Consider the following 11,936-nt stretch of genomic DNA (forward strand, 5'->3'; position numbering starts at 1 on the left):
GTTATGGCCCCATACAGATGCTCCGCACAGCCACTTGCCCCATATAATGCTGCACAAGTATGGCCCCATAAGATGCTCTGCACAGCCACTTGCAACATATAGTGCTGCACAAGTGTTATGGCCCCATAAGATGCTCTGCACAATCACTTGCCCCATATGCTGTGGCTGCCATAAAAAAAAAATCACATACTCGCCTCTCTTCGCTCAGGACCCCGGCACTGTCACCTGCTCCTCGTGCGGCTCCGTCTTCGGCACTGACGCTCAGCAGAGGGCGGGCACTGACTATGTCACCGCGCCCTCTCACCTGAGTGTCACTGCTGAAGACAGAGCGACACCCGGACCAAGGAGCAGGTGACTATCGCGCAGCGCAGCGCTCCCCCTCCCCATATACTTACCTGGTCCTGGCGCTGCGTCCCTGCTTCTTCCCCGGCGCTGCATCCTCTTCCTGTATTGAGCGGGCAGCGTTACCGCTCATATACAGTAATGAATATGCAGCTCCACCTCTATGGGAGGTGGAGCCGCATATTCATTACTGTATATGAGCGGTGCCATGTGACCGCTCAATACAGGAAGAATCTGCAGCGCTGGAAGAAGCAGGGACTGCAGGGACCGCGCCGGGAGCAGGTAAGTATAATTACACAGCCCCCGCTCCCCCTCCCGTGCCGACCCCCGGGTATGACTCGAGTATAAGCCGAGAGGGGGACTTTCAGCCCAAAAAAAATGGGCTGAAAATCTCGGCTTATACTCGAGTATATACGGTAAATTTTGCATTTCATTTGGAAATCAAGGTCCCAGAATCTGGAGGAAGAGTGGAGAGGCCACAATCCAAGCTGCTTGAGGTCTAGTGTGAAGTTTCCATAATCAGTGATGGTTTGGGGAGCCATGTCATCTGCTGGTGTAGGTCCACTGTGTTTTATCAAGATCAAAGTCAGCGCAGCCGTCTACCAGGACATTGTAGAGCACTTCATGCTTCCCTCTGCCGACAAGCTTTTTGGAGATGGAAATGTCATTCTCCAGCAGGACTTGGCACCTGTCCACACAACAGTATCACTGTGCTTGATTGGCAGCAAACTCGCCTGACCTTAACCCCATAATGGGTATTGTCAAGAGGAAGATGAGAGACACCAGACCCAACAATGCAGACGAGCTGAAGGCTGTTATCAAAGCAACCTGGTCTTCCATAACACCTCAGCAGTGCCACAGGCTGATCGCCTCCATGCCACACTGCATTGATGCAGAAATTGATGCAAAAGGAGCCCTGACCAAGTACTGAGTGCATTTACTGAACATACATTTCAGTAGGCCAACATTTCAGATTTTGATATCATTTTTCAAGCTGGTGTTATAAAGTAATCTAATTTGCTGAGATAATGACTTTTATGTTTTCATTGGCTGTAAGCCATAATCATCAACATTAACCCCTTCATGACAAGGGGATTTTTCGTTTTTCCGTGTTCGTTTTTCGCTCCCCTCCTTCCCAGAGCCATAACTTTTTTATTTTTCCGTCAATTTGGCCATGTGAGGGCTTATTTTTTGCGGGACGAGTTGTACTTTTGAACGACATCATTGGTTTTAGCATGTCGTGTACTAGAAAACGGGAAAAAAATTCCAAGTGCGGTGAAATTGCAAAAAAAGTGCAATCCCACATTGGTTTTTTGTTTGGCTTTTTTGCTAGGTTCACTAAATGCTAAAAATGACCTGCCATTATGATTCTCCAGGTCATTACGAGTTCATAGACACCAAACATGACTAGGTTATTTTTTATCTAAGTGGTGAAAAAAAATTCCAAACTTTGCTAAAAAAAAAAAAAAAAAATTGCGCCATTTTCCGATACTCGTAGCGTCTCCATTTTTCGTGATCTGGGGTCGGTTGAGGGCTTATTTTTTGCGTGCCGAGATGACGTTTTTAATGATAGCATTTCGGTGCAGATACGTTCTTTTGATCGCCCGTTATTGCATTTTAATGCAATGTCGCGGCGACCAAAAAAACGTAATTCTGGCGTTTCGAGTTTTTTTCCCGCTACGCTGTTTAGCGATCAGGTTAATACTTTTTTTATTTGATAGATCGGGCAATTCTGAGCGCGGCGATACCAAATATGTGTAGATTTGATATTTTTTTTATTGATTTATTTTGATTGGGGCGAAAGGGGGGTGATTTAAACTTTTATGTTTTTTTTATTTTTTTCACATTTTTTTAAACTTTTTTTTTTAACTTTTGCCATGCTTCAATAGCCTCCATGAGAGGCTAGAAGCAGGCACAAGCCGATCGGCTCTGCTACATAGCAGCGATCTGCTGATCGCTGCTATGTAGCAGAATTGCACGTGTGCTGTGAGCGCCGACCACAGGGTGGCGCTCACAGCGACGGGCAATCAGTAACCATAGAGGTCTCAAGGACCTCTATGGCTACAATGGAGACGCATCGCCGACCCCCGGACATGTGACGGGGGTCGGCGATGACGTCATTTCCGGCCGCCCGGCCGGAAGCGGTAGTTAAATGCCGCTGTCTGCGTTTGACAGCGGCATTTAACTAGTTAATAGGTGCGGGCAGATCGCGATTCTGCCCGCGCCTATTACGGGCACATGTCAGCTGTTCAAAACAGCTGACATGTCCCGGCTTTGGTGCGGGCTCACCGCGGAGCCCTGCATCAAAGCAGGGGAGCCGGCATCGGACGGTATAGTACGTCCGATGCCGGTAAGGGGTTAACAGAAATAAACACTTGAAATAGATCACTCTGTTTGTAATGACTCTCTATATATAATATATGAGTTTCACTTTTTCTAATGAAGAACTGAAATAAATTAACTTTTTGATAATATTCTAATTTTCTAATTATCTCTGGTGCTGCACCTTTCGCATCAGGGTTAGCGGCGACTCAACTTTTGAGGATCACATTTGTTTCCATACATATGTAACATTTATAAAAATTGTATTGAATATTTATTTTATATTTTTGTACAAATAGATGACACTTTTTAATATATGAATACTCAGGTTCTCCTATTTTCCAAGATCTATATCGGAGTCAATATATTGGTGAATGTTATATTGATTTGTGGCTGGTAAACTATATCTCAGAATGCAGATAAAGTTGATTTCAATGGTGGAAAAGGGAGCAGTTGACTTCATGACATCACTAGATCATGCCTGCTTCACAAAACCTCAGTTCGTATGCTTCACAGAGCAGAGCAGGGGTAATGGGGTTGTGTAAGTAGTTTTTATTCCTTTTTACATTGTCAGTATTTGTGGGGGGCAATTTGTGAGGAAATCGTACTACGTGGGGAGAGCTTTGTGGCCCCATCATACTGCGTGTGTGAGGGCCATCATGTGTGTGGGTTTCTGGAGAGGTCATCATACTTTGTAGAGGCCTGTGGATATAATAATTTTGTTTGGGGAGGCCATCATACTGAGTGTGGGGAGACTATGGAGGTCATCATACTGTGTGTTGGGTCTGTGGGTGCCGTCACACTGTGTGGCGGACTGTAGGTGCCATGATACTGCGTGTGGGACGCATTTGTGGAATCATACTGTGTGAAGAGCGCTGTGGGGGCTATCATACTGTGTGAGGGATTGTGGGAACCAGTATACTGTATGAGGGGTTGTGAGGTCCAGCATACTGTGTGTGTGGGGCATTATACCGTGTGTGGTGTCCTGTGGATGTCAAGATACTGTTTGTGGGGGGCTGTAGGGGCCATGATACTGTGTGGACTTTGATGGCCAAGATAATTTACTGTGTGGTGGGGTTGTGGGTTTCATCATACTGGGGGAAAGTGTTGTGGGGGGGTCATCATACATCATGACAATGTTGGAGCTGTAAGGGCCATCATGCTGTGGGAGTGATGACTTTGGGGACCATCATACTATGGGTGGAATAATTGTGATGGCCATGATACTGTGTGTGAGCTTCATGGACATCATACTGGGATGCTTGAATTTTAGGGGCATCATATCATTTTAGAGGACTACGGGGGTATTACACTGTGTTGTTGTGCTAGGGGGGTCATTATACTGTGTTGGGAGCACTGTGGCAACATCATAATGGGTAGGGGCACTGCTGGGGCCTTATATTGTGCTGACGGCACTGTTGGGGAATTATACATTGGAAAAAATACTGTTAGGGGCACAGTGTGGGCATCTTACTTTGCTGGGGTTACTGTGGAGTCAAGAAGAAAAGTAATATCAGCCCACCATTGAAGTTTATGAGAATCCAGTGTGCACGGAACCACGAGCCAACCACTCGTGTTGAAAATGTATAAAAAAGTGAATGGAGTTCCAGCTTCTGGCAAAATATCAAATAGTGTCTTTATTCCATCAAAGTTTAAAAAATCAAAGACATGATGGTCAGCAAGCAACGCGTTTCAAACACGGTTGTTCTTTGTCAAGTCACTGTGGAGTCATCATAATGTGCATGTGAGAGGATACTATTGAGGTATCTTACTTTTGGAGGCATCATACTCTATGGGGGCCCTGAAAGGGGAATTGTAGTGGGTGAGAATATTAATGTCCTTCGGCAGGAGCACAATTGCTGTCTTTGTAAAACATGTCTCTATCCTTGTCTTTAAAATTTGGGAATTATGCCCTTATGTGACTGCACCTGTCCCACACCTTGTGACCCACCTACTCCATTGAATATTGACATTGCAAATGACATTTTGAAATGTCATTGTTGAGTCACATGCACAACATTTTAAGACGTTGGGTATTCCACAAACAGTTAACAATCCCAGATGAATTTTGGTGTTACATTGAATTATATTTTAGAATTTTCAATTGTCTTAGGAAATATATATATATATATATTCTTTTTAATGCTGTTGGCCCTCCAGAGTCATGGATTCTATTATTCTATAAAGATGGTAGAAAAGTCACAATTTACTAATTGGTCTAGATCAAAGGGTAAAATCATACATGCAAGTGTTGGAGTCAAGCCAAAAAAGTAAATAAAAATGGAAGGAAATGTAAAAAAAAAACTGCGTCCTGCTGTATTCATGCCAAAAACTGCATCAAAACATTTGCATCCTTAAAGGGAACATGAGAGTTAATACATGCTGCCTGATATAAGGGCAGCATGTATCAGACGCTGGCAACCATATATTCAGAAAGTTTGATAGCAGCTGGAGACCATGCCGCGCTGGAGACTAGTCAGACAGGCGGATCCCCAGCAATGAGTGATAGGCCTCTCCCTATACACGGACACAGGGAGAGAGAGACCTGTCACTCCAGGGCAGTGGGTGGGGAGAAGCCACCTGTCTGACTAGTCTTCAGTGCAGCTCGGTCCCCCGGCTGCTATAAAACTATGTTTTTCCCTGAAACGTACGGTAAGGTTCCCTTTCATTTTCAGTTTTTATGAGCTAATGACTGTATACCAGTTGCTTTGATGTCTGCCATACTCGGCACACACAGATTTCAGGAATTCTTGTCAATTGCGGACATACCACAGGTGCAACTGCACAGGGGTCCTAAGGTGGGAGAGATCCCATGCAATTGTGCAATTAGGCTACGTTCACACTAGCGTTATGCTAGTGTGCGTCGGGTTAGCGTCGGGCGACGCAGCGGCGACGCACGCGTCATGCGCCCCTATATTTAACATGGGGGACGCATGCGTTTTTGTTTGTTGCGTTGTGCGACGCATGCGTCTTTTTTGCCGCAAGCGTCGGACCAAGAAAATACAACAAGTTGCATTTTTCTTGCGTCCGATTTTCGGCAAAAAACGACGCATGCGTCGCAAAACGCAGCGTTTTTGCGTGCGTTTTGCCGCGTTTTTGCGTGCGTTGTGCGTTGCGTCGCCGACGCAGCGGCGCACAACGCTAGTGTGAACGTAGCCTTAGGGCAGTCTAGCCTGTCGCTTGGAGGCCCTAGGCTCAGGGGGATCATCTGCAGAAGTGAATGATTATTTTTAACGCAGTGAGAGAGCATGATAAGGAAAAAAAGGGAAAGGACACTATACAGCAACTTATAAAAAATTGCGATAAAATGCTCAACAGGGACTTATAATGAATTGAGGGTGGATAACTGACTTGCAGACAGATTATGTGATCTGATTTCGAGGATGAGAATAAAAGATATTCAATGGCCGCGAATTTCTCACCAGTTTTGATGAGGGGGTGTATAGAGTCAGAAGCTCATGATTTAGTAAGGGGTGCATCTTTTTAATGAACCAGGAGTTTCTGATGAATGGCATGTGCTTCTGTACTCCTTTCCACAAATATTTCTCCAATCAGGAGAGCAGGGGATCGGGGGATCAAGGGGAGGTGAATATCTATTATATATTTACTATATGAAGTGCAGTGGGGGTGCATTATACTATATGAAGTGCAGTGGGGGCACATTATACTATATGAAGTGCAATGGGGGCTCATCATACTATATAAAGTGCAATGGGGTGCATTATATTATATAAAGTGCAATGGGGCGCATTGTACTATATGCAGGCACATTATACTATATGGACGTATGTTAAACGATATAAAAATGCAATGGGGTGCATTATACTATATGGAGGCACATTATACTATATGAAGTGCAAAGGGACGCATCATTTAAAATAAAATGGTGGCACATTAAACAATATAAAGTGCAGTGTGGTGCATTAAACCATATGGAGGCACAATATACTATATGGAGGTGTATTATACTATATGAAGTGCAATGGGGTGCATTATACCATATGAAGTGCAGTAGGAGCTCATTATACTATATGAAGTGTAATGGGGTACATTATACTATTTAAGGTGCAATGTGGTATATTATACTACATGGAGGTGCATTATGCTATATGAAGTTCAATGGGGGTGCATTATACTATATGGAGGCGCATTCTACTATTTGAAGTGCAATGGGGAGCTTCATACTATATAGAGGGCAATAGGGCGCATTATACCATATGGAGGGCAGTGGAGGTGCATTTTACTATATGGAGGGAAATGGGGGTGCATTATACCATATGAGGGTAATGGGGGTGCATTATATTATATGGAAGGCAATGGGGGTGCATTGTACTATATGGAGGTCAAAGTGAGACCCATTGTACTTTATGGAAGGTAATGGGGGGCTTTAGTAATATTTGGAGTGCTATGTACGGGTCATTATATTATATGGAGGGCTATGTGGGGCCATTATATTATATAGAGGGCTAGGCTATCTTCTTCCCATTATACTATATGGTGTTCTATGTGGGGTCCATTGTACTATTTGGAGGACTATATGGGGTCCATTATACTATGTAGGGGCCATTAAAATATTTGGAGGACTATGTTGGGGCAATCATACTATTTGAAGGACTACAGTATGCGTGGGGCCATTATAATATTTGGAGAGCTATGTGGGAGCCATTATAATTCATGAAGTGCTATGTGGGGGCCATTATTCTGTTTGTAGGGCTGTCATTGGGGTCATTGGGGGCTGTGTGTGGTTCCATTTCCTGTTTGCAGGGCTATGTGTGTGTGTCCATTATCCTGTTTACCCGACTATGTGGGGGTCCATTATACTATTTTGTATATTGAAGTCTTTGGAAGGAGAGAGGGTGTAGAGGAGGGAAGGTCTCAGAGAGACGCAGACAGAGAAGCACACTGACAAATCATGCTGAAGATTTTTAGTAGGTGTTTTAGATAATCCCAGTGCTGGATTCACAAGTACACTGCTCAGTACTGTTTAGCATTAGCATTTTGGCTACATGCAGTGCTCCCACAACGTAATAAGTCAAATTTTCATAGTGACAACACTTTTACTTGGCAAAAGAAATACAATTTAACATGATTGTGCTGTTATGATGCATGTAGTTTTTGTAGTGTGCACACTTGATCATTGAAGTCAATTATTGTACTAGAATAGCATGGTTGGCACGTGACTGTGGAGGAAAATGATTGTCTGCAGCAGTCATGTGTGAATGACTGCTTAGTAGGGCAGATCACAAAGCTCTGCAAGACCATTAGAACTGGGACGCTAGAGCAGAGGAAAACTTACCAGGTAAGTTCTTTGGTATTTGTTCATGTCCCCTTACTTTGAGACAAATTCTAGACAAGCCCTTTAAGGCCGGGGTCACACTTGCGAGTGCAATGCGAGAAAATGGCACGAGTCTCTCGCATCAATACCCGCCACTGTCGCCGGCACTCGGGACCGGAGCATGTGGCTCCATGTATGCTCTATGCTGAACATTCCGGGCCCAAGTGCCGGCAGCTATGCTTGGTATTGAGGCGAGAGACCAGTGCGACTTTCTCGCATTGTATTTTCAAGTGTGACCCCGGCCTAAGGCTTGGACTAAGGCGCCAGAAATCTAGCTTAAAAGTGTTTGAAATGTTTCAAAATTTTTGTGCAATTTTACAATGTGCAAACTTGCAACTTTTGACATTTTTACTCGAGTTTCCCCAACTTTTTTGTGATGCAAAATAAAGTGGTTGTACAAATCTGCAATCAGTTTATGCGACTGCAGACTTGTAAATCCTCACAGCACATAGTGCGTGCTATCTGGATCCTCTAGTGTCAGCAGGATCGGGCTGAGCGTGAACGCAGGTATGTGGTTTGCATACCCATGGTCACGTGCCGAATAGACGTGTGCTGAAAAGTGTCTGGGCACGTCTAGTCGTATTGTAGCCGGAAATATGCAAATCGCATACTTGTGGTCACATGACTGCCCTCTCCCACCGTCGGCACTTAAGAATCCTGACAGCGCGTACTATGAGCACTGTTAGGTTTCATAATTCTGAGTGACGTCAGACTTGTACCCTGAGCCTGGACACTGCCTATAAGACACTTTAGTACTCCAGACCATCTCTATAGAATATTTTGTTGTTATGGCGCATTGCAGCTGAAAGTTGCGCCAAAGTCATTAAGAGTCGCACGCTACTTGATAAATTTGACACATCTTTCTCTAGCGCACCGTGGAACACCTCTGAGGTACAAAACGGCAGACTTGATGTATCGGCCCCAAAGCGTCCATCGGAGGAGCTCTTAAACTTACTTATAAACTCTTCTCCGGTTGTCACTATCAGTTTCACCGGTACCTGTATATAGTATGTGTGTGAGAACATAACAAACACAGGGAAATGCTGGCATTTGACATAGTAATAACATAGCACAAGATTGTATGTAATCCAGTTCTATTTACAAGATGGAAGCAAATTACGGATATGGTATGATCCAGAGAGATGGAAAAACCTATGAATTCTGAGCATCATTCCCTTCTCCAGTCTGCTCCTCGTAGGTAAAGGTATGAATGAAAATGTGAAATACATATATCTACATAATAAAAAAGATCGGTCATATAATATCCGTGCCATCAAAACGAAACAATTGATTAATCGATGTCTTACGATTTGAACGAGGCTTCAACAACCTGCATCTAATGAGGAGCCACAGGTTCTGTAGATGCTCCTTGTCCGACGGTGGCATCTTCAGAGACACATGTTGCTGATGCTTAGTGTCTGCAACTCGTTTCTCATCGATTTCCTAAAGCTCCCCCCAGTAAATGTCTATTCTGCAAGGAATTATGGCGCTTGTAGTTCTCTCTGCAGTCGGATTAGAAGTTATTGATCTTCGATAAGTTGTAGAAAGTGGCTCTAAGAAATAGATTGTGCATATTGAAGACCCGCGGCTTCCTCAGCACGTGCTGATCAGTAATATCGTATATTTGGAGCGCTGCGGAGCGGTACCCTATAAACCTCGGATGGTGGGATTTTATATGATCCCTATAAATTAGCCAGAGTTGCGGTATAAGTAATCCCCTGCGGTTGCGGAATCATTTACTCACCTCTCCAGCATCGGGATCCCTGGCTTATCTCAAGGTCCTTATGTCTTAAAAAACCCTCAAAGCCCCCTGAAGTGGATTGCAGAACAACCTCATCCCACCCCAATCCTCCTCCTAACCACCCCACCGTCCTGTTTCCTAAATCAATCAGACTCCACACAAAGCGTTGGAGAAGATCGTGACCAGAATCCAGATGTCTCTCACCACAGACAGGAACCATAGCAACTGCAGCAACACTGCGACTATGTGGGGAAGAGAAGACCCCCTCTACAAACAACCTGGAGAGGGGGGTGTGTGAGAAAGGGAAAACAGGAGCATTAATCACGAAAGTGACAGAAAAAAGAAATTAAAGATGGATAAATACGGCGTGGTTGTGGGGCGGGGAGCGGATCAAGTCAGAGGGGAGCAGAAAGCAGGAGAGGGTTAATAAAGCGTGCGAGACCTCAGTTACTTTCGGCCTAATTTGTACTTGTTCCTTCATAAATATTTCATGACGTTACAGGTAAAACTAAATAAATTTAGAATTAAAACCATATCGGCAACATAACACCTACAGGATATCTGACGGCATGTACGTTTCTGCCGCGGCGGTTACACCTGTGAAACTCTCAGATATTAAAATATTTTCGATTCCACTTTCTTACCAGTATCGTGTGTTTTGGGTCCTATTTATTATTTACAATTTTTTTTATTTTTTTAATTATTTTTTTAAATCATTATTTGCAATTTTTAAAAAATCTCTTTCCGTTTTTTTCTGCCTTTTAGTATTCGCTGCCTTTTTTATTCATCAAAATGGCAAGCGCGGTTCATGAATTTCGCGTAAAATAAAAAAATATTGTTTCTTTTTGCTTTTAACCCCCCTTTTTGATGAGGCTATTTTTCGTTTTTCTGTTTTCGTTTTTTCCTCCCCTTCTTCTTATAAGAGCCATAACTTTTTTTCATTTTTCCATCCACATAGCCATATCAGAGTTATTTTTTTTATTTGCGGGAACGAGTTGTACTATACTTTTTGAATGACACTATTCATTTTATCATTTAATGCACTGGAAAGCAGGAAAAAAAATTCCAAGTGCAAAGAATTTGCAAAAAGATTGCAATTCCACATTTTTTTTTATTTGCCATGTTTTCTATATGGTAAAACTGATTTTCCGGGTCAGTACAATTACACATATACCAAACATGTATTATTGTTTTTTTTTAAGTGGTGAATTTTTTACTTGCATATTCGTAAGAAAATTTTTTTTTGCTTTTGTCACCATTGTCCAGTAACATTTTAAATATCAGGGTTATATGACTGTGAGGGCTTATTTTTTTGAGCCCTGAGCAGATGTTTCTACTTATACCATTTTTGGGGTAGATACAATTTTTCATCGGCTCTTATAGTATTTTACTGCATTTTGAGGCGGCCAAAAAATTTAGTTCTGGAATTTTTATTGTTTTTCTATGCCGTTTTTAAAGATTTTTTTTCAACTTTTTACTGTATTTGTTAGTCGCTTGTTCAATACATAGCAGTGCATTAGCTAAAAATCACGATCTATGAATGCCAGCTAATCGTTGGCTTTCACAGGAGTATTGTAATGACAGGCACTGGGGTCTTCATCAGACCTCCGGCTGTCATGGGAAACCATTGATGCTCGATGATCTCATCACAGTTGTGCCTATGGACTCAAGGAATGACAGGCCCCCTGCCGGTACATGTTGAATGTCGCTGTCAGAGATTGACAGCAGCATTTAACAGGTTAGCAGCCTCAGGCTGAGCTCTGCTCCACTTGCAGCTGTTAGGCTACTTTCACACTGGCGTTTTTTTCAATACGTTGCAATGCGTCGTTTAGGGGAAAAAACGCATCCTGCAAAGTTGTCTGCAGGATGCGTTTTTGCCCCATAGACTAACATTAGCGACGCATTGTGACGCATTGACACACGTTGCAACCGTCGTGCGACGGTTGCGCCGTGTTGTGGCGGTCCGCCGGGAGCAAAAAACGTTACATGTAATGTTTTTTGCTGCCGACGGTCCGCTTTTTCCGACCGCGCATGTGCGGCCGGAACTCCGCCCGCACCTCCCCGCACCTCACAATGGGGCAGCGGATGCGCTGGAAAAATGCATCCGCTGCCCCGTTGTGCAGTGCATTCACTGCTAGTGTCGGTAACCTCGGCCCGACGCACTGCGACGGGCCGAGCCCGACGCTAGTGTGAAAG

The 11,936-nt window shown here is 43.7% G+C and overlaps 1 protein-coding gene across 2 annotated transcripts in view; it reads right to left on the minus strand.

Annotated features, from left to right (window-relative positions):
* CHL1 (cell adhesion molecule L1 like) overlaps positions 1-9,885 on the minus strand; it is a 136,494-nt gene extending 126,609 nt beyond the window's left edge. Inside the window, exon 1 of one of the 2 annotated variants that reach the window (XM_069736843.1) lies at positions 9,744-9,885. The gene's annotated coding sequence lies outside the window, so the exon portion shown is untranslated. The remainder of the gene's footprint in view (positions 1-9,743) is intronic. The other variant, XM_069736841.1, reaches the window with a different exon arrangement.
* Positions 9,886-11,936: the final 2,051 nt, after the last annotated feature.

The sequence above is a fragment of the Ranitomeya imitator genome, chromosome 8, assembly GCF_032444005.1.
Source record: "Ranitomeya imitator isolate aRanImi1 chromosome 8, aRanImi1.pri, whole genome shotgun sequence".
Classification (NCBI taxonomy): domain Eukaryota; kingdom Metazoa; phylum Chordata; class Amphibia; order Anura; family Dendrobatidae; genus Ranitomeya; species Ranitomeya imitator.